This window comes from Patagioenas fasciata, chromosome W, assembly GCF_037038585.1.
Source record: "Patagioenas fasciata isolate bPatFas1 chromosome W, bPatFas1.hap1, whole genome shotgun sequence".
Taxonomy (NCBI): domain Eukaryota; kingdom Metazoa; phylum Chordata; class Aves; order Columbiformes; family Columbidae; genus Patagioenas; species Patagioenas fasciata.
Window position 1 is genome coordinate 10,980,287 of NC_092559.1, and position 22,046 is coordinate 11,002,332.

The window sequence follows — 22,046 nt, forward strand, 5'->3', positions numbered from 1 at the left end:
TCATTTATCTTCCTTTTTATTCTTCACGGGAGAGTTAAATTTCAACCAAAAGGTTCAACCAAGTGAGCATCTCCACATAATACTAATCCCAAGGTCTAGGCAATCATAGAGCAGCAAAACTGATTCAAATTACTTATTCAACTATACCAAAATTCAAGATCTAAGACATCACACCCATGAGCAAAAAAAGAAATAGCTACCTAGCCGAGAGTGAGAGTGCCCATTCTTCCTCCTCCATCACCATGTGGGCATCCCCTGTATCATACCAGGAAGCATGAAAGCATCAGCAGTCCAGCTGCTGCTGGATCTGCTTCAAATGCTTTTTGGGTAAGCTAATGTTTTATATGCTTCAGCTTGGAGGTTTGGTCTATACCATTTAAATAAGCTAGTGGATCTGACAAAACTGCCAGAAAAAAAGATGATGGCTGCAAGAGACAGCAATTTGCAGATGATAATGGCTGCCTAATGGTCCTTCAGCTCTTCCTGGCCACCTGTCCTGCCTAAGTGGTGCTCTCACCCAGCATATATCAGGCCTTAGCATGAACTGCGTTAGCCAAAATCTAAGCAGGAGTTGAGTGAGCAGTCGCACTCCACCAAATACGTTTGGCATAGACCAAACATCTAGCAAACTCATTGCTTTGGTGAGTGGAGGAGGTACTGTTCCTCCTCTTGCCTCACTGAGGGTGAGGGTAGGGGAAAGTTTTGAGCGCTTAAACTGAAGTCTGGCTTCACAGTTTGTAATTGAGTAACAACTGATGGTACACACTTTCAACACGGCGAGATAAGTGCTAAATATGGATATACAAGCATACTAATAACAAAATAAAATAGAATACAATCCTACAATTATCATAGTATGTAACATAAGATGCAATATGCCAGTTGCAGATGGTGCATTAAAATGTCATGCCAGTGATGACTAGCAGATTGTTCAATTTCTGTTGCAATTCTGATAATTCATTCTTAGGCAGGAGCAATCATTTTGTTCCTGTTGTTCCACAGAACATCACAAAGTGACACCATACATGTACAACTCTGCGATTGTCATACACTGAGTCTAAAACAAGTATCTGAGGATATATTACTGGAACATGGGTCTTATATTACTAAATGCTCAAGGCAGCACCATTCATGGTTTCTCCATTGTTCACATCCAGAAGTATCAATTAGATTGCCTTGGTTATCTATCAGTTTGCTTCCTTGAACTGGTGCCCATATTCTGTTAGCTACAACTATGGGAAACAGGCTATACTGGTAAATCACAAAATCACAGAATGGTTAAGGTTGAAAGGGACCTCTGGAGATCATCTAGTCCAACCCACCTACTAAAGCAGGTACACCAAGAGAAGATGGCACAGGAATGCATCTCTCGTTATTTTATTAAACTGCGTTTATCTCAATCCAAGTTTCTCCCTTCCCTTTTGACTCCCTGGTTGGGGGGGGGGGGTGGGGGGGGTGGGGGTGAGCGAGCAGCTATCATGGTTGTATTGCTAGCTCGAGTTAAAACATGACAGGCTTTTGTGGTGCCCAACATGAGGCTCAAAAACTGCTAAAATTTGGCACTAAAAAGAGGTAAAATTTAGAGATGTTGGTGTTCTTACTGCTGTGATGCAGATTCAATTTTTTTGGCATGGTGCCAACTCATAGGGTTGAGATACAGGTCTGTGTACTTTGGACATCATCTAGTAGTATTAAAGCAGTTTGAATTATATTGGTTTAAAGATGCTGTGACATAAGTTGTATCAGCTGCTCTCTACAATGTGTTCTGCAGAACCTTATTTGTGCTGAGCATATTTCACTATTAGGTTCGTGCATTCTATTACATCTGGAAACTGGATGATGATGATGATGTTTCTGTGTGTTTTGGCACTGTTGTATTTAGAGAAACCACTATTATATCTAGAGAAACCTCCAGTAGAGATTAAAGAGAAATACATCTATGTGTTTTCCAATTGGATGAGCCAATCTATAGAAAAGCTAACTAACTATACCTTTCCTTTTACATTAGGACAGATTACAGATGTTTTTGAGAGTTTTGAATATCCTTGGAGCTTTGACCATACTTTATTGGTATTGTCAGGTCTGCTGAATGTGTGTCAGTTGATGCCAGTGATAAGAGAGATGATGTTTAATAGGAGGATTGCATCTATTCTAACTCCTGAGACTTATGTTCCATCTTCTCAAGCCTCAGCAACAGGCATGGTTATGGTTGCTGTCTGCCCCAAATGGGGGAAGGCAACTAAAACAGCTCCAACTCCTACACAGAGCAAGGCAGTGAAGGCTATAATAGCTACATTACCCACTACCCCACCCCAACTACTGCTTCTCCAGCCTCAAAGATTGACAAGGCAGCTCCAGCTCCTACACAGAGCGAAGCCGCCAAGGCCGTTACCTCCCTGACCGCAGACACTGTTGCTTCTCCAGCCTCATAGACCGACAACGCAGCTATTGCACCCCCCAACACTGTGCACTGCTACTGCTACTGCTGTAACCACAACAGCCACTGTAATTATGCCAATGTTGGTGACAGTCATTTAGACTCTGGAAATACATCAAGAGATTGTGAGCCCATATCGGCATCAGTTGCCAGTTGTAAGAAAGTCACAAGAAAGACTACTCATGCTACAGATGATGGCAAAGGGCCAACACCAACCCAAGGGTCAGTGTCATCAGCACAAGGAGGAGAGGAAATGACTCAATCCTTTTCTCCAAGTGAGCTGAGAGATATGTGAAAAGATTTTAGTCATCATGAAGGAGAGAATGTTGTAACCTGGTTGCTCTGATGCTGGGATAACGGAGCTGAGAGTATGGAACTAGAAGGTGGGGAATCCAGGCAGTTGGGATCTCTGTCAAGGGATTCCACCCTTGATAGGGCAATTTCAAGAGAGAACATCTCCACCACCCTCTGGATCCGACTCCTGACAGCTATGAAAGATTGTATATGTAAACCAGGGAAATGGAATACTATGGAGAGAAGTATCCAGTTCCTGAGAGAAATAGCTGTGCGGGAGATCATCTATTTTGAGCCAAACAGCCAAGAGGGGACAGACCCAGACAGAATCAATCGTACACGACCTTTGTGGCGCAGGTTTGTATGAAGCGCACCACCTGCATATGCTAAAGTCATTCACAGCAATGATCTGGTCAGCTGGAGGCAGACAAAGCATTTCTGATGTGATTAAGCAGCTTTGGGACTTTGAGGACAGCCTTGCTGGCTCTCTACAGGCTTGTGTCTCGACCATGGAGAATCTGTGTGAAAAATCTGATGACCAGTTTGAAAAGCTGTTGCAGGAAATCAAAGAACTCAGAGAAGACAGGTTCCATTCACCACTTGCACATTTCAGCTATTAGGAGAAGGCATTTCCAATCTCAAGAGAGAGGACAGAGGCAGCCCAAAAAAGAGGTTCACTGAGGTTCTTCCTCTGTGAGCAGGGAGAAAACATGAGAAGGTGGCATAGAAGGCCTACCTCAGAACTTCAGGAATGAGTACATCAGTTAAAAGGAAAAATGCAAGGGCGAAAAATCATGGACTCCACACAATCCAATATGAATTCAAGAGAAGCCATTTATTACAGAGACAAACCTCCTTATATATGCCGTTATTTCCTGATCACGCGTCCACACTCCAAGCATGCATTAGCTGATTGGATATTGTCCATGTTCACGGGCTGTCCACGCGCCCGAGTCTCACTGCTAATAGGTCTGTTGATTTACACCACGTTGGGGCCTTGTTATTTCAGAGTTGCTTCTCTCCCATGGCAGGTCCTGTTCACAGCCTTGAAATTCCTGGCTGGTTCAGTAACAAATCTCCATCTAACAGCAACCCCTCCACAACTCAGCCTCAAGAAAATCCCTCAAATCTCCCACAGAAAAACTCCTAGGAATATGGCTGATCCAATTTACAAAAGGAGCAGAAGAGATTCTGATCCTCTTGAAGGAACCTCTAATTTGTACACAGAGACTGTGCATAACACACATTAGAGGGGTCCTGCGTCCAGCCAGGCCGAGGAAAGGAACAACAGAGTTTATTGGACTGTGCAGATACAATGGCCTGGTACAACACGCCTCAAGGAGTACAAACCTTTGGTGGACACTGGTGCTCAGTGCACGATAATCCCCTCAAACTATAAAGGAACACAATCCATCAGTATTTCTGGAGTGACTGGGGGATCCCAGGAACTGACTGTTGTAGAGGCTGAAATGAGCCTAACTGGAAAAAACTGGCAAAAGCATCCCATTGTGACTGTCTCACATGCTCCATGCATCCTTGGAATAGACTGCCTCAGGAGAGGGTATTTTAAGGACCCAAAAGGGTATCAGTATGCATTTGGCATAGCAGCCATAGACACTGAGAATATGAAACAGCTGTCGACTTTGCCTGGTCTCTCAGAGGACCTTTCTGTTGTAGGACTGCTGATGGTTGACGACCAACAGGTGCCAATTGCTACCATGACGGTGCATCACCGGCAATATCGCACAAATAGAGACTCTTTGATTCCTATCCAGAAGCTGATCCGTCAACTGGAAAGCCAGGGTGTGATCAGTAAGACTCGCTCACCTTTTAATAGCCCAATTTGGCCAGTGCGTAAGTCTAGTGACAAGTGGAGACTAACTGTAGACTATCGTGGCCTGAATGAAGTTATGCTCAAGTGGAAGAGAAGAGTATATAGATCATGGAAGGAGGGGCTGACCACTTGGGGAGAATATAAGGCTGTTGTCAGAGGGTGTAGGGAGGCAACTAGGAAAACTAAGGCCTCCTTAGAATTAAACCTTGTGAGAGGGGTCAAGGACAACGGGAAGAGCTTTTTCAAATACGTGGCAGATAAAACTAACACCAGAACCAATGTAGGTAAACTGATGAATGAGGTGGGTGCCCTGGTGACAGAAGATACAGAGAAGGCACAGTTACTGAATGCCTTCTTTGTCTCTGTCTACTCTGCCAGAGGCTGTCCTGAGGAGCCCCGTACTGCTGAGGCCCCAGAGGAAGTCAGGACAATGGAGGAGTTTGCCTCGTTTGATGAGGACTGGGTTAGGGAGCAGTTATGCAATCTGGACATCCATAAATCCATGGGTCCGGATGGGATGCATCCGTGGGTGCTGAGGGAGCTGGCTGAGGTCATTGCTGGACCGCTCTCCATCATCTTTGCTAGGTCTTGGGTAACAGGAGAGGTGCCTGAGGACTGCAGGAAAGCAGATGTCACTCCAGTGTTCAAAAAGGGCAAGAAGGAGGACCTGGGTAACTATAGACCAGTCAACCTCACCTCCATCCCTGGGAAACTGATGGAACTACTTATCCTTGGTATCATCTCAAAGCATATCAGAGATAATAGGGTCATTAGGGGCAGTCAACATGGCTTCAGCAAAGGGAAGTTGTGCTTGACCAACCTCATTGACTTTTATGAGGACCTAACAAGATGGATGGATGATGGCAGAGAGGTGGACGTGGTCTACCTTGACTGGAATAAGGCATTTGACACAGTCTCCCACAGTATCCTCACAGCTAAATTGAGGGAGTGCAGTCTGGATGATCGGGTAGTGAGGTGGACTGTGAAGTGGCTGAAGGGAAGAAGCCAGAGAGTCATGGTCAATGGGGTGGAGTCTAGTTGGAGGCCTGTATCTAGTGAAGTGCCTCAGGGGTCAGTACTGGGGCCTGTATTATTCAATATATTCATCAACGATTTGGAGGAGGGAATAGAGTGTACTATCAGCAAGTTTGCTGATGACACCAAGCTGGGAGGAGTCACTGACACACCAGAAGGCCGCACCGCCATCCAGCGAGACCTGGACAGGCTGGAGAGTTGGGCAGGGAAAAATTTAATGAAATATAACAAGAGCAAGTCTTGCATCTGGGTAGGAACAACCCAACTACATTCCATGTAGTTACCAATGATTTAACTTCTTTATCTCCATTGCTGAATTTATCCCATAATTTCTGCCCTATATCGTCCCAAAGTTCAAGTTTAAGTTTTGAGTCACTAAAGCTCATAACAGTCTTTTCAGATTTTAGTTGCTTCAGTGTAGTAATCATCAGTTTCCAGGAGGTTACAAGGCCGAGAATATCTTTTTCACTGCGACTAATTGCCTTCCACAACACAGTTCCCACTTTTTCCCAAATCTCTGTTTGAAAAGCTCCTAACTGATCAGCAGGAAACCCATTGCCTCTGCACCAGATTAATAGTCTTTTGAGGTTACTCTCCTCATACTTCACCCCTCTCTTAGAATATGCGAGAGGAGCCGCAGTATTTCTTCTTCTTCTTTAAAAATATTCTGCCCCATCTCCTCTCGCCCCCAGCTGTTCACCTCTTTGGGTGTCTGTTGCAATGATATCAGATCCTTTATCCCTCCTCTGTTGCTTCTGTAGCGATCAATCAGGAGTCACGCTGCCTGCAGACTGCGTCCCGGTCACAGTCCGGCCGCGCCGTTCCAGCTGGGGCTCTCTCCCCGCAGTGGTCATCCCCCTTCCGTAAATTCTCCTTATGGATCATGTTGGGGTCACCACTTGCGAGGGCGAAAAATCATGGACTCCACACAATCCAATATGAATTCAAGCGAAGCCATTTATTACAGAAACAAGCCTCCTTATATATGCAGTTATTTCCTGATCACGCGTCCACACTCCAAGCATGCATTAGTTGATTGGATATTGTCCATATTCACGAGCTGTCCATGCGCCCAAGTCACTGCTAATAGGTCTGTTGATTTACATCTTCTTGAGGCCCTGTTATTGTAGAACTGCCTCACTCCCACAGCAGGTCTTGTTTTCAGCTTTCGAGCTGACCTTGAAATTCCTTTGAGCCTGGTTAGTTCAGAAATAATTCTCCATCTAATAGAAACCCATCCACACAACAACCTCAAGAAAATCCCTCACATCTCTCACAGGTAATTGCTCCATAATACCATACACCATACTAACAGTATTCAGTAAGTACCTTTCAGGTCAATGAAGAATGAACTTCAACAAAACTGAAGAAAGCCCAGCAATCATGAAACCAGAGCTGTCTTCAACAACTGGCATCCAGCCACCTCCTCAGGGTTGACACCTTTGACCTGCAAACCACAGGCATGAACTACATCAGATACACAAGCTATGAGTTCCAGATGTAGCATGCCACAATGCAACACTCCAACATGGCACTCCATCTTTCTTGCCCCAGGAGACCATCTTGACAGACAGAATACAAAGTCACAGACTAAGTGGACTTAATGAACATTTTAGAGGGATGAGATGATGCTGTGGACTAAGGGAATAATATCTATGTGCACATATATATATAAAGTTGTAGTAATTAACTGAAATGTATTGGTAAGTCTAAGACCTGAGCATGACAGAAAAGGTATAGAATAAGGGGTGGAATATACTGAATCTCTCGCTGCCAGGAGTGTGACAGTCTGGGGCACTCTCGGTTCTCTCTGGACCACACGATTTGGTGCTATTGTGTTTAGGGAGTGAGCTGCTGTCCGGGACAGGGGGAGGTTTTGGCGCAGACTGTGGTCGGGAGGAGGCGAGCTGCAGCCACATGGTGAGAGATTGTGTTGTGTATCCATCGCTTTGTGTGTTCTTTCACTATTGTCATTGTTATTGTTGTGGGTTTTGTTTTGCTTTGTTTTGTTTTGTTTTCTCTGTTCCGTTAAACTGTCCTCATCCCATCCCACAAGTTTTGCCTTTTGTTTCCTGATTCTCCTCCTCATCCTACCAGGGCAGGGAAGGGGTGAGTAAGTGGCACATGGTTTTAGTTGCTGGCTGGGGGTGGAACTGGGGCTAAACTGCGACACTGCAAATTTTGTTTACCTGGACTTTAATAAAGCTTTTAACACTTTCCCACAGCATTCTCCTGGAGAAACTGTCTGGTCATGGCTTGGATGGGCATATTCTTCTCTGGATAAAAATCTGGTTGGATGGCTGGGCCCAATGAGTTGTGGTAAATGGAGTTAAATCCAGTTGGTGGCCAGTCACAAGTGGTAATCCCCAGGGCTCAATATTGGGGCCAGTTCTGTTTAATATCTTTATCAGTGATCTGGATGAGGGGATTGAGTGCACTCTAAGTAAGTTTGCAGACGCCACCAAGTTGGGTGGTGTCACATACATACCTTGACTCAGATTCGCTGATCCCCTTGGTTGGAATATACTCAATACCTGAAGTCCATAAACAAAGGCTTTTATTTTGTGGCTCAGCTCACATGGCAAATAATTTGCTAATAGAAAGATTTACAATGCTTGTGGGGTTTATACTTTACATGACTTATTACTTATTAAAAATAAAAGCAAAAGAATAAAGAGAGAGGGAGAAAAAGAGATATCACCACTCTCAGATCCCACAATGTGTATGATGGGTGAAATAGTCCTCTGGTTCTCAGATTCCACTATGAGAATGATGGGCAAAGTAGTCCTCCAGTGGTGGGTGCGCTGCCAGTGCTTGTATATGTCAAGTTCTTGCTTCCGGATTGCTTGCTTACATAATCCTTGATCTTCTGCACAGATGCCACTGTGGGTGTTGGTCGCAAAAAGTGGAAGGGTCAGTACTGTTGAGGGTGCACTTGGTCTCTTCATCCAGGTCACTGATGAACAAGTGGAACAGGACTGGACCCATTGCTATCATGGAGACGTGGTGGGACAGCTCACATGACTGGAATGTTGTCATGAAGGGCTATGTACTTTTCAGGAAAGACAGGCCAGCAAGGCGAGGTGGAGGAGTTGCACTTTATGTGAGAGAGCAACTTGAATGTCTTGAACTCTGCCTGAGGGGGGTTGACGAGTGAGTTGAATCCCTATGGGTAAAAATTAAGGGACAAGCTAATAAGGGTGATACTGTTGTGGGTGTTTACTACAAGCCACCTGATCAGGAAGAGGAAGTTTTCTACAGACAGCTGGAAGTAGCCTCACAAACACATGCCCTGGTTCTCATGTGTCCTGGTTTTGTTAAAAACAAGTTTCTCTTTTAGTGAATTTGCCTGTCAGCTAAAGCTTTCATATCAGCTGCATTTTCCTGGAAAACCAGATACATTTTTGGTAGACATAGCAATGGAATGCGAGGTTATTGATAAAGAACAGATTCACATCTCACGAGAGGGGCAATGAGAAACAGGTGACCAAGAAACTGACCAATGGAGTATAACATTCCATTCACGTGAATACTTCATATAAAAGTGGGAGATCACAAGGATCTCATCCCTTTTTCCTTATGGCCGGCATTAGGAGAGGACCTTGCTAGTCGTCCCTGCGAACTGAGGCCTAGTGACAGACTGAATCCAGTTCCGGTTGGCTGCAGAGTCCAATCCAGGAATTCAGGTGCCAAAGCAGTTGCTGGGACTCTCAAGATTGGTTTTGTGTAATTTGTACTATTTTTCTCTATTTTTATTAGTAGCATTAGTAAAACATTTTTAATTTTTCCAACTCTCTTCTCTCTGTCCTTTTTTCCCCTCCCAATCACCTGTACTTAGTGGGAAGGGGGGAGAGAGAGGGGCTGAAGGGAGAAGGGGGGGAGAGGGGGTTAACAATACATCTGCCACGGTTTTATTGCCACCCCGCAATCAAAACCTCAACATCATGGGAGACTTCAATCACCCTGACATCTGCTGGGTAGGCAACACAGCTAAGCATGCCCAGTCCAGGAGTTTCCTACAGATCCTGGTGGGATCAAACTCTGGCTGCCTGGGGGCAAGACCACCACCAGCAAGAAAGAAGATCAAGGGATTCCTGTCTCCTCCCCTTCCCTGACTGAAGAAGGCAGGTCAAGGGAAAGGGGTGAAGAGAAACAAGTCCACACTAAGGTTGGCAGGAGAAACATCCCCCTACCCAACCCACCTTCCCAGGTGCCTCTGTCCAACAGGCAAGAGGCTCAGGATGTGGAACGCAGCAACTTCAGGAACTAGGAGAAATGGCAGCAAGTTCCTGTCTGGTGCAGAATGAGGAGGGTTCCTACTGTGACCACCCCATCCTCCCAGGTTCTCTTGTAAAACAGGTATGAGGCCTTGTAAGTGGAACCAAACAACAACATCGAGGGAGTCAGTTCCACTGAGTTGGACGTGCTGCAGAGAATAAGTCACCCTGCATCCTCCATCAAAACAGCTCCCACAAAGAAAAAAAGGCAGGTTGTGGTTGTAGGAGACTCCCTTCTAAAGGGAACAAAAGGCTGTATATGCAGGCCAGACCCACTTCTTAGGGAAGTCTGATGCCTCCCTGGGGCCAGGGTTAAAGATGTTAGAAGGAAACTTCCTGTCCTGGTTAGGACCTCAGACTACTACCCACTAATAATTTTTCAGGTGGGCAATAATGAAAGTGAAAAGGGAAAGCTAAAGATGATCAAGAGAGACTTCAGGGCCTTGGGACAACTGGTCAAGGGATCAGGAGCACAAGTAGTGTTCTCCTCTATCCCCACAGCTGCATTGTATGATGAGGAAAGATGCAGGAAGACCCAGCAGATCAATACCTGGCTGCAGGACTGGTGTCACTGGCAGAATTTTGGGATTTTTGATCATGAATCAGCTTACATGGCACCTGGCCTGCTAGCAACAAATGGGATGCACCTGTCTCAAAAGCAGAAAAGGATCTTGGGGCAGGAGTTAGAAGGACTTATTGAGAGGACTGTAAACAAGATTTGAAGGGGGAGGAAACCAGGTGTGGCAGAGGCACACCCAAGGGTGACATGCCGGTATCTGAGGGTAGTACTAGCGAGGCCCTTCAGTGTGCCAACCCAGTGGAATCAATGACTCAGCTGAAGTGCATCAATACAAATGCATGCAGCATGAGCAACAAACAGAAGGAGCTGGAAGCCCTTGGGAGTCAGAAAAACTGTGATATAATTGCCATCACATGTGGAGAGTCTCTGGCTGTGTGCTGTGAACAAGCCAGGGCTTGATGCGGCTGTGCTACACGGAAGGATTTCCCTGAGACACCAGAGACAAAAGGAAAGTAAACAGAAGCTGCTCTGCCCTCGACCCAGGCTGCAGGAGGGGCGTTGCCGCTACGCATGAACAGTCTGTGAGCAGTGCCCTGCAGCCAATCGCCATAGTGGGGGGGGATGAGTGACTGTGAGTGTAACCAATTGTAGCCTGCACTTGCCGCATGGCCTTTTGGTATAGAGTATATAAGGCTTGGAAAAACGTGGTCTCGGGGACATTGATATTCAGTGTTGTTTAAGAGTTCATTAAAGAGTACGGATGGTAAATTCACATTGAATTAGACTCCTTACTCTCGCCCGGCCCGCCCGTTCGATCAAAGAGCTTATGCCGGCGTCTGGATTCGTCGAATTTACTACCACTACAAATGGTAGCAGAGGATGGTTCGTTAGCAAAGCATAACGCTCCGGATCTACATATGGTAGCAGAAGGATGGATCGTTAGCAAAGCATAACGCTCCGGATCGAAATTACTGCGGTAAGCAGCGTTCATAAAAAACGGAGCCAAGCCGGGGTGTGGGATAGTGTGCTTAGTCCGATATCAAAAGACGGGCACCTGTCGAGCTGGCCACTCGCATCCTACGTTAAGACCGCGCTGATAAGATAATGGATATTGAAACAGCCGCGGCACTGCTGACGACTATTCTCTCTAAGAGAGGTATTGAATCGTCACAGCAAAAGCTAATCACATTGATTTTTTTAGCTCAGAAGTGGGGACACTTTGGAGAAGTTCCACTTTTGTTTTCCCCAACGGAATGGAGATCAGTGGGGGACACTATGTGGGACAAAACTATCAGAGAGGAAGAAGAGAAAGAAATTAAAGCTGTGAGAGAATTGTGGAAAACCGTATTAGAATCATTAGAAGTTATGAAATCGGAACAGCGTGCCGCCCTAAGAGCCGTGGAGGCGCTTGTCCCAGAACAAACCTGGACTGATAAAACTTGTCCAAAAGAAAAGAGGGGCCTGTGGGCTACTCTGTGGGGTCTGCCTGCCGTTCGGGGTGGTCGCGGGGTCCCGGCTCAGCCAATACTTTCACAATCCGATCTGCAACGCGGATTAGAAACTGCGCGGCTCGTAAACAAAGAACCGGAAGTTTCCCCCTCCGAGTCTCTGGGGCAATGTGCCAAGAAGGCGGAAGTGCAACTGGTCGACTGTCCGGATGTGGGAGGCCCTGAGTGCCGCCCTCCTCCTACCGCTCCGCCTCTGCCCTGCCCCGAGCCGGACGCCCCCCCTCCCTCCGAGAAAAACGTGGGGGCCCGGCCCGGCCCGGCCGCGGCGCCGTCGCCGGGGCCGGGGCCGCCTCAAACTTTGCCTCCGCAAGCACCCGCGGAAGTTTTTTGTGAGCCTCCTCCTACATCATTGGGCTCACCCCAAGCAGTAGAGCAGTTACTGCAAGTTATTACCAACAAGCTTGAACAACTTAAGAGTGTTAAATGTAGAGAAAAATAAGGAACAAATTGAGTTTCAAAAACCGGCTTGCCCTTCACAAACAATGCAATCAAAGGTGCCTATAGATTCTACTGACCAACCACAGCTCCGACGTGGCAGATGGTCAGGGGTCATCAAAGATGCCATCCTAGAAGGTGATTGGTCTCCAGCAAAATTAGCCCTACCGGTAATTCAAAATATGAACACTCAGACAACGGTATGGGAACCACACAATTGGAAAATTTTGCAGCAAGCAAAACAAACAACCACAAGCTATGGTATACGTTCAGCAGCTACCGGACACAAAGAACATCTCCGAACCTGTATCACAATCAGTGACCAACCGTGAACCAGGCTTCTTTCACCTCAACAAGCCAAGCACCGCAGGAAGCCTCGGAGTTGATGTGGAGACAGCAGTAGATATAACATTGACCAATACTGCAATTCATAGAATACCAACTAATGCTAAAGGACCTTTATTTCGACAAGATAGTCTCATTGGAGGCCTATTGATTGGCCGTTCTTCTGCTAGTATCAAAGGTCTTATAGTAATACCAGGTATAATTGATGCAGATTTCACAGGAACTGTTCAAATCCTGGCCTACACTCTGCATCCGCCAATTTTTATTCCTTCTGGGAGTAGAATAGCTCAGGTAGTAGCACTGGAAAACTGCCTACCAATGCTTCCAGGAGTTCCTCCAGCATCCTCAACACAAAGGCATGATAAAGGATTTGGATCGACAGGTCCTGCAGTTTGCTTCACCTCATCAATGACTCAGCGTCCCATGTTACGTGTGCAACTATTTCAGTCTGATTCTACTGTTGTTGTAGAGGTAAATGCAATGCTTGATACTGGAGCTGATGTCTCCATCATTAGTCAATTCAAATGGCCACGAAATTGGAAACTTCAAAAATCAATCTCTTCCACTGTAGCTGGAGTAGGGGGTCAAACTACTCCAAATATAAGTGTTGATCCCATTTCGATTAGTTTCCCTGAAGGTCAATGTGTTACCCTTAGGGTGTATGTAATGGAATTGCCAAGCAGCCTTGAGGCGCTTATTGGCCGTGATGTCTTGGGGCAACTTGGTGCTGTGTTAACTACTTTGCCTTTTCCTTAGTGGTCACTGGAAAGCAGTTGCCCAACCTTCCATTGACCTGGTTAACAGATAGCCCAGTTTGGGTTGACCAGTGGCCATTAACAGAAGAGTGACTGCAAAAGGCACGTGAATTAGTAGAAGAGCAATTAGTTGCAGGCCATATCAAGCCTTCTACTAGTCCATGGAATACCCCAATTTTTGTAATACCAAAAAAGAGTGGAAAGTGGCGATTATTACATGACTTGCGAAAGGTAAATGATCAAATGCAAGCCATGGGTGCTTTACAGCCTGGATTACCATCACCTGTAATGTTACCAGAAAATTGGCATATTCTAATTATAGATTTAAAGGATTGTTTCTTTACCATTCCTTTTCATGAACAAGATACACAGCGTTTTGCATTTACACTGCCTTCAGTAAACAAAGCGGAACCAGCTAAAAGGTATGAGTGGGTAGTGCTACCGCAAGGTATGAAAAATTCTCCTACACTGTGCCAAATGTATGTTGCATGGGCACTTCAACCTATTCGTGCATCATGGAAACAAACAATTATTTATCATTATATGGATGATATTCTGTTCTGTCAACAAGCTGAGTTCACAGAAAGTTCCATAGTCCAAATTACGATCAAACTCAAAGAAAAGGGGTTGGTCATAGCTCCAGAGAAAGTTCAGAAGTCTGCACCTTGGAAATACCTTGGTTGGTCCATTTGTGATGCACAGATTCGTCCACAAAAAATTGAATTACATACTGATTTACAAACATTAAATGATGTCCAAAAATTGTTAGGGGACATACAATGGATTAGAAATTGCGTCGGCATTACTAACAATGATATAGCACCTCTTACTTCGCTTCTAAAAGGAGGTGATCCAGCTAAGAAAATAAGCTTAGAGTCCGTGCATCTCAAATGTCTTTCTGATATTATACAAAAAGTACAGACAAATTGGTCTAGCCGAAGACTTTCTGATCGACCAATTTCCCTCCTTATTAGCAATCTAGAACATCCGTGTGCAATCATCTGCCAGTGGCAAAACAAAAACGGGGAATTCCCCATAGATGTTGCTACAGATTCTTCCTTTTGTGCCACTGTCAGATTGAAAACAGAAAATGATTTGCGATTATTAGAGTGGATTTTTCTCAGTGTCCAACCAAAATTCAGTATTCAAACGAGACCAGAAGCAATTGGAGAATTGATTCGAAAAGGAAGATCTCGAATATTAGAAATTAGCGGTCAGGAACCAGATGACATCAGTATTCCGATAAATGGAGCCGATTTAGAATGGTGGCTGAGACATTCGATGCCTATACAGAATGCATTATTAGGATTTATAGGCAAGGTACATTCACGACAACCAAAAGGTAAACTATGGCAATTCCTTAGAACAAATCAGTGGTTAGAGAGAAGCAAAGTAAAAGCAAAACCTGTTGAAGGCCTTACAGTATATACAGATGCAGGAAAACGAAGACACCAGGCAGCATGTGTCTGGCAAGAGAATAGTCAATGGAAACAGCATTTAATTGAAGGTTCAAAAGAGGATTCATTGCAGACTTTAGAGCTCACGGCAGTAATATGGGCCTTAAATAATTGGCTGAAATCTGCTTTAAATGTTGTCACAGATTCTTTGTATGTAGCAGGTGTAATACCCAGAATGGAAAATGCCCTGTTAAGACAATCGAATAATCCTCGATTAGGAAAATTGTTTGTACAATTGAGAGCTATTTTAAATCAAAGAAAAGAACCCTGTTGTGTGATTCACATCCGCAGTCATCAATGGAATCTTGGTCTAGGTGAAGGAAATCAAATTGCAGATAGTTTAGTAAGTTCAGTACAGCACATGCCTCCAACAGATAAATTCCAACAAGCGAGACAAAGTCATGAGAGCTTTCATCAGAATGCCAGAGGTCTCCAAAGACAATTTGATTTAACTTTAAATGAAGCAAGAAGTATTGTACAGGCATGTCCTCAGTGTGGAAGCCAGATGTTAGGTATAGGAATCGGTGTCAATCCTCGAGGTTTAAAAGCCTTAGAAGTATGGCAAATGGATGTGACACATGTGCCAGAATTCGGAAAACTTAAATATGTGCATGTCACAATCGATACTTTTCCAAAAATGATATGGGCTACTGCTTTACCAGGAGAAAAAGCACTACATGTATGTAAACATCTTACAGCTTGTTTTGCTGTAATGGGTGTCCCAGAAAAGATTAAGACAGACAATGGCCCTGCCTATGTTAGCCAGAAAGTTAGAACTTTTCTAATGAAATGGGGAGTGAAACACGTTACAGGTATACCTCATTCCCCAACAGGCCAAGGAATCATCGAGAGAGCACATCAAATGATTAAAGGGTATTTGAGCAAACAGAAGCAGGAAGAGTTAGATTGTCAACAGCGTTTAGCAAAGGTGTTGTTTACCTTGAATTATTTATGTCTAACTGGAGACCATGAGGAGCCTCCTGTGATCATTCATCATTATCAGATCAGACTAGGAAGGAAAAACACTTTACCGGAATTCATGGTGAGATATCGTGATCCCACCACTGGATTGTGGAAGGGACCAGTACCTGTTATTTTTAATGGTAGAGGGTATATGTGTCTCTCCACAGATCAAGGTCCATTGTGGGTTCCAAGCCGAGCAGTAAAGCCGGAGTTGAAACAAACTCAACCAAGTCAACTCCCTGCAGCAGAACCCTCGGAGGTCACAGAGTGAGGTGTAACCTTTGCATTGATTTAGCTGTGACATGTATGCGTACTATAGTTATATAAGTAGATCTTTAAACACCACTACCTCTTGAGTAAGTTTATCAACACCCAGCACATCGTTTGTTATAAGTTGAGTATCTTTAAACCAAAGTTCTTGGAATTTGTTTAATCAATCCATTGCGATATTTAAACGGCAATGGAATACCTCAGGTTTATTGCAAAGTGCACTGTTTACGTTGATTGTTGTTGTTATTTATATGTTATGTATAAGTTGTTTTTTATCACATATCAAAAAAGGATTAGAACACACAGCTAATCAATCCTGGCTTGTCCAAAAAGAAAAAAAAAAGGAGGAATTGTGGAGAGTCTCTGGCTGTGTGCTGTGAACAAGCCAGGGCTTGATGCGGCTGTGCTACACGGAAGGATTTCCCTGAGACACCAGAGACAAAAGGAAAGTAAACAGAAGCTGCTCTGCCCTCGACCCAGGCTGCAGGAGGGGCGTTGCCGCTACGCATGAACAGTCTGTGAGCAGTGCCCTGCAGCCAATCGCCATAGTGGGGGGGGATGAGTGACTGTGAGTGTAACCAATTGTAGCCTGCACTTGCCGCATGGCCTTTTGGTATAGAGTATATAAGGCTTGGAAAAACGTGGTCTCGGGGACATTGATATTCAGTGTTGTTTAAGAGTTCATTAAAGAGTACGGATGGTAAATTCACATTGAATTAGACTCCTTACTCTCGCCCGGCCCGCCCGTTCGATCAAAGAGCTTATGCCGGCGTCTGGATTCGTCGAATTTACTACCACTACAATCACAGAAACATGGTGGGATGATTCTCATAATTGGAGCGCTGCAATGGATGGCTATAAACTCTTCAGAAGGGATAGGCAAGGAAGGAGAGGAGGTGGGGTAGCGATGTATGTTAGGGAGGTTTTTGATTGTCTGGAACTTGAGGAGGGTGGTGATAGGGTTGAGTGTCTGTGGGTGAGAATCAAGGGGAAGGGCAACAAGGCAGACATCCTGGTGGGGGTCTGTTACAGATCACTCAGCCAGGATGTAGAGGCAGATGAAATATTTTGCAGGCAGCATGGAGGACAACTTCCTAACACAGCTGGTTAGTGAGCCTACCAGGGAAGGAGTCCCACTGGATCTGATGTTTGTAAATAGAGAAGGACTCATGGGCAACGTGTCGGTTGGAGGTCGCCTTGGGTATAGTGATCATGAAATGATTGAGTTTACTATCCTTGGAGAAGTTAGAAGGGTGGTCAGCAGAACTGCTACTTTGGACTTCCAAAGGGCAGACTTTGATGTGTTCAGAAGGCTGGTTGGCAGAGTCCCTTGGGAGATAGTCCTGAAGGACAAAGGAGTCCAGAAAGGCTGGTCTCTCTTCAAGAAGGTAATCTTATGCGGCAATGAGGAACGACGCACACGGAGATGCAGACAAAGACACACACACAGGCAGAGGTTGTGTTCAGGAGGGAGCACAGAGCCAGGCAGAACAGAGAGAGCTGAGTCAGGCTAAGGCCCTCTTTATTAATCATCCACAATTTATAGGTTTACAGATATGGGCCTGGACTAAGAAGTTAGACAGGATGTTTTTTCAATAATTGTTATTCCAAACATACCACACTCGTGTTGCGTCTGTTTTCAGTCACGTTCCCACAAATTCACAGACCAGGCCCAACATCATTCACACGTCACATATACTTGGGGGTGGTTTTCCTGCCTGAGATACCATTCTCAAGAGCCTGGGCTATCACTCCTTACAATTATGAAAAACATACTTCAGTACAACTCGTCCAAGGCCCTTTATATTTTGACTAATTCCTGTGATTTATTCATGTTAGTATTATTTCTTTTTTGACCGTCTGGATGGTCATGTTAGTATCCATCTTCCTTTATCACACGTCTTGCTATTCCCACAATCTCAGAGGTGCAGGAGCAGGTTGTCCCTGTGTGCCAGAAGGCAAGCCGGCAGGGAAGAAGGCCAGCCTGACTGAATAGACAGCTGCAACTGGAACTTAGGAAGAAAAAGAATATTTATAACCTTTGGAAGGAGGGGCAGGCCACTCAAGAAGAATACAAGAATTCTGTGAGGTTATGCAGGGAGAAAATCAGAAGGGCCAAAGCCCAACTAGAGCTGAGCCTGGCTAGGACTGTGAAAGGCAAGAAGAAATGTTTCTATAAATACATTAGCAACAGGAGGAGGGCTAAGGAAAATCTCCATCCCCTGATAGATGCAGAGGGAAACATAGTGACAGAGGATGAGGGAAAGGCTGAGGTACTAAATGCCTTCTTCGCCTCAGTCTTTAATAGTCAGAACAGTTGTGCTCCAGGTACTCAGCCCCCTGAGCCAGAAGACAGGGATGGGGAGCAGAATGAAGCCCAAATAATCAAAGGGGAAATGGTTAGCGACCTGCTACACAACTTGGACACTCACAAGTCTATGGGGCCAGATGGGATACACCCAAGGGTGCTGAGGGAGCTGGCGGAGGTGATCACTGAGCCACTTTCCATTATCTATAAGCTAACTTTCAGCTATCTATCTATCTTGGCTAACTGGGGAGGTCCCAGTTGACTGGAAGTTGGCTAATGTGACATCCATCTACAAGAAGGACTGGAAGGAGGATCCAGGGAACTAAGACCTGTCAATCTAACCTTGGTGCCGGGCAAGGTAATGGAGTGAATGATCTTAAGTAACATCACACAGCACTTAGAAGAGAAACATTTGATCAGGCCCAGTCAACATGGGTTTATGAAAGGCAGGTCCTGTTTGACCAACTTGATCTCCTTCTGTGACAAGGTGATCCAACTAGTAGATGAGGGAAAGGCTGTGGATCACAGAATCACAGAATGATAGGGATTGGAAGGGACCTCAAAAGATCATCTAGTCCAATCCCCCTGCCACAGCAGGAACACCTAGATGAGGTTGCACAGGAAGGTGTCCAGGCGGGTTTTGAATGTCTCCAGAGAAGGAGACTCCACAACCTCCCTGGGCAGCCTGTTCCAGTTCTCTGTCACCCTCACTGAGAAGAAGTTTCTTCTCAAATTTAAATGGAACCTCCTGTGTTCCAGTTTATACCCATTGCCCCTTATCTTATCATTGGTTGTCACAGAGAAGAGCCTGGCTCCATCCTCGTGACACTCACCCTTTAGATATCTGTAAACATTAATGAGGTCACCCCTCAGTCTCCTCCAAGCTAGAGAGACCCAGCTCCCTCAGCCTTTCCTCATAAGGGAGATGCTCCACTCCCTTAATCATCTTTGTGGCTCTGCACTGGACTCTCTCCAGCAGTTCCCTGTCCTTCTTGAACTGAGGAGTCCAGAAATAGACACAATATTCCAGATGTGGTCTCACCAGGGCAGAGTAGAGGGGAAGGAGAACCTCTCTGGACCTACTAGCCACCCCCCTCTAATACATCCCAGGATGCCATTGGTCTTCTTGGCCACAAGGGCACAGTGCTGGCTCATGGTTATCCTGCTGTCTACCAGAGCCCCCAGGTCCCTTTCCCCTAAGCTGCTCTCTTAACAGGTCAGTCCCCAGCTTATACCCGAACCTGGGGTTGTTCCTGCTCAGATTCAATACTCTACACTTTCCCTTGCTATATTTCATTAAATTTTTCCCCGCTCAACTCTCCAGCCTGTTATGTACTTAGACTTCATTAAAGCCTTTGACACCGTATCCCACAGCATTCTCCTGGAGAAGCTGGCAGCTCATGGCCTGGATGGGAGTACTCGGTGATGGATAAAGAACTGGCTGGAGGGCCAGGCCCAAAGAGTCGTGGTGAACTGAACCAAATTCAGTCGGCCACAAGTGGTGTTCCCCAGGGCTCAGTATTGGAGCCAGTTCTGTTTAATCTCTTTATCAATGATCTGGATGAGGGGATTGAGCGCACCCTCAGTAAGTTTGCAGATGACACCAAACTGGGTAGCAGTGTTGATCTGCTGGAGGGTAGGAAGGCCATACAGAGGGATCTGGACCAGCTGGATTGTTGGGCTGAAGCCAATTGTATATAGTTCAACAAGGCCAAAGGCTGGGTCCTGCACTTGAGTCATAACAACCCCAGGCAGCACTACAGGCTCAGGGAAGAGTGGCTGGAAAGCTGCCTGGCAGAAAAGGATCTGGGGGTGTTGATTGACAGCCGGCTGAATGTGAGCTAGCAGTGTGCCCAGGTGGCCAAAAAGGCCAACAGCATCCCGGCTTGTATCAGGAATAGTGTGGCCAGCAGAACTAGAGAAGCGATTGTGCCACTATACTCAGCAATGCTGAGGCCCTACCTTGAGTATTGTGTTCTCTTTTGGGCCCCTCATCATAAGAAGGACATTGAGGTACTAGAGAGAGTGCAGAGGAGGGCGAAGAAGCTGGTGAGGGGCCTGGAGCATAGGTGATATGAGGAGCAGTTGAGGGAACTGGGGCTGTTTAACCTTGAGAAAAGGAGGCTGAGGGGAGACCTTGTCGCTGTCTACAACTACCTGAAAGGAAGTTGTAGTATGGAGGGTGTTAGTCTCTTCTCCCAAGTAGCAAGTGATAGGATAAGAGGAAATGGCCTCAAGTTGCACTGGAGGAGGTTTTATTGGATATTAGGAAAAAATTCTTCACGGAAAGGGTTGTGAAGCATTGGAACAGGCTGCCCAGGGAAGTGGTGGAGTCACCATCCCTGGAGGTGTTTAAATGGCATATAGATGAGGTTTTTAGGGACATGGTTTAGTGCTAGAGTTAGGTTATGGTTGGACTCAGTGATCCTGAGGGTCTCTTCCAACATAAATGATTCTGTGATTCTATGATTCTATGATCATTGGTGACAACCTTTTGACACAGATGGTGGAGGAGGCAACGAGGAGAGGTGTGCTGCTGGACCTTGTCCTGACAAACCAAGAAGAAATGGTTGGAGATGTCACGGTTGGGGGCAGCCTCAGCTGCAGCAATGATGAGATGGTGGAGTTCAGGATCCTGCGTGGATGTCAAGGTTTAAGGCACTGGCAACAATAAACCATGGCAGACACTCTCTGTTACCTCCTCACCCTCCATCCACCCTCTCCTTTAGATCGGAAAGATAATAAGGAAGATAAGAAGGAAGGAAGAGAGATTTAGACTTCAAGTTGGAAGGTTTTAAAGGGTTTTAGTAATGCTACTAATAAATAGAAAATATATACAAAATATACAAAACCAGTCTTGAATGCTTGATATGGAGTTGGCGTCACTCCTGCAGTGGTTGAGCTGGGTGGGTGTAGCTGATGTGGCTCCAGCAGCTGTAGGGCAGGCACCCGGAAGTCATGGGTGGAACTTCACAGCAAACTGGAAACTGGATTTCAGGGATGCAGGTCCTGAGGCCTTCCAGATTGCAGGCAGACAGACAGGGTGCTCTTCAGATGCCGACCATGGTCGAAGAGCACTAGACCCTTGTGATCACTCTCTTATATAGGGGTATGACGATTATGGGATGGAATACTCAGTTGGTCAGTTTTAGTCACCTGTTCCGTCTGCCCCTCCTTCCAAATATGTCCTGTTAGCAGTTAACCTTGGTTACCATAGTAATATATCTAAACACGAGCTTTTTCAGCATTCCATTGGTCCTCTTATCAGCACCAAGCACAGTATCCAAGAAAAATATGCAGGCACTTAGAAGGCACTTAGCTGAGAGGAAATTCACTAAAAGAGAACTGGTCTTGCTTTTAACAAAACCAGGATGGTGGAGGAAGCAGTAAAATAAGTAGGACTAAAACCTTGGACTTCAGCAGGGCGAACTTTGGTGTCTTCAAGGTTCTACTTGGAAGAATACCATGGGATAGGGCTATAGAAGGTCAGGGGGTACAAGAAAGCTGGCTAAATAGTCAAACATTGCTTCCTCCAAGGCCAATACTGATGCATCCCTATACGGAAAAATCAAGTAAAGGGAGTAAAAAGCCAGCATGGATGAGTAAGG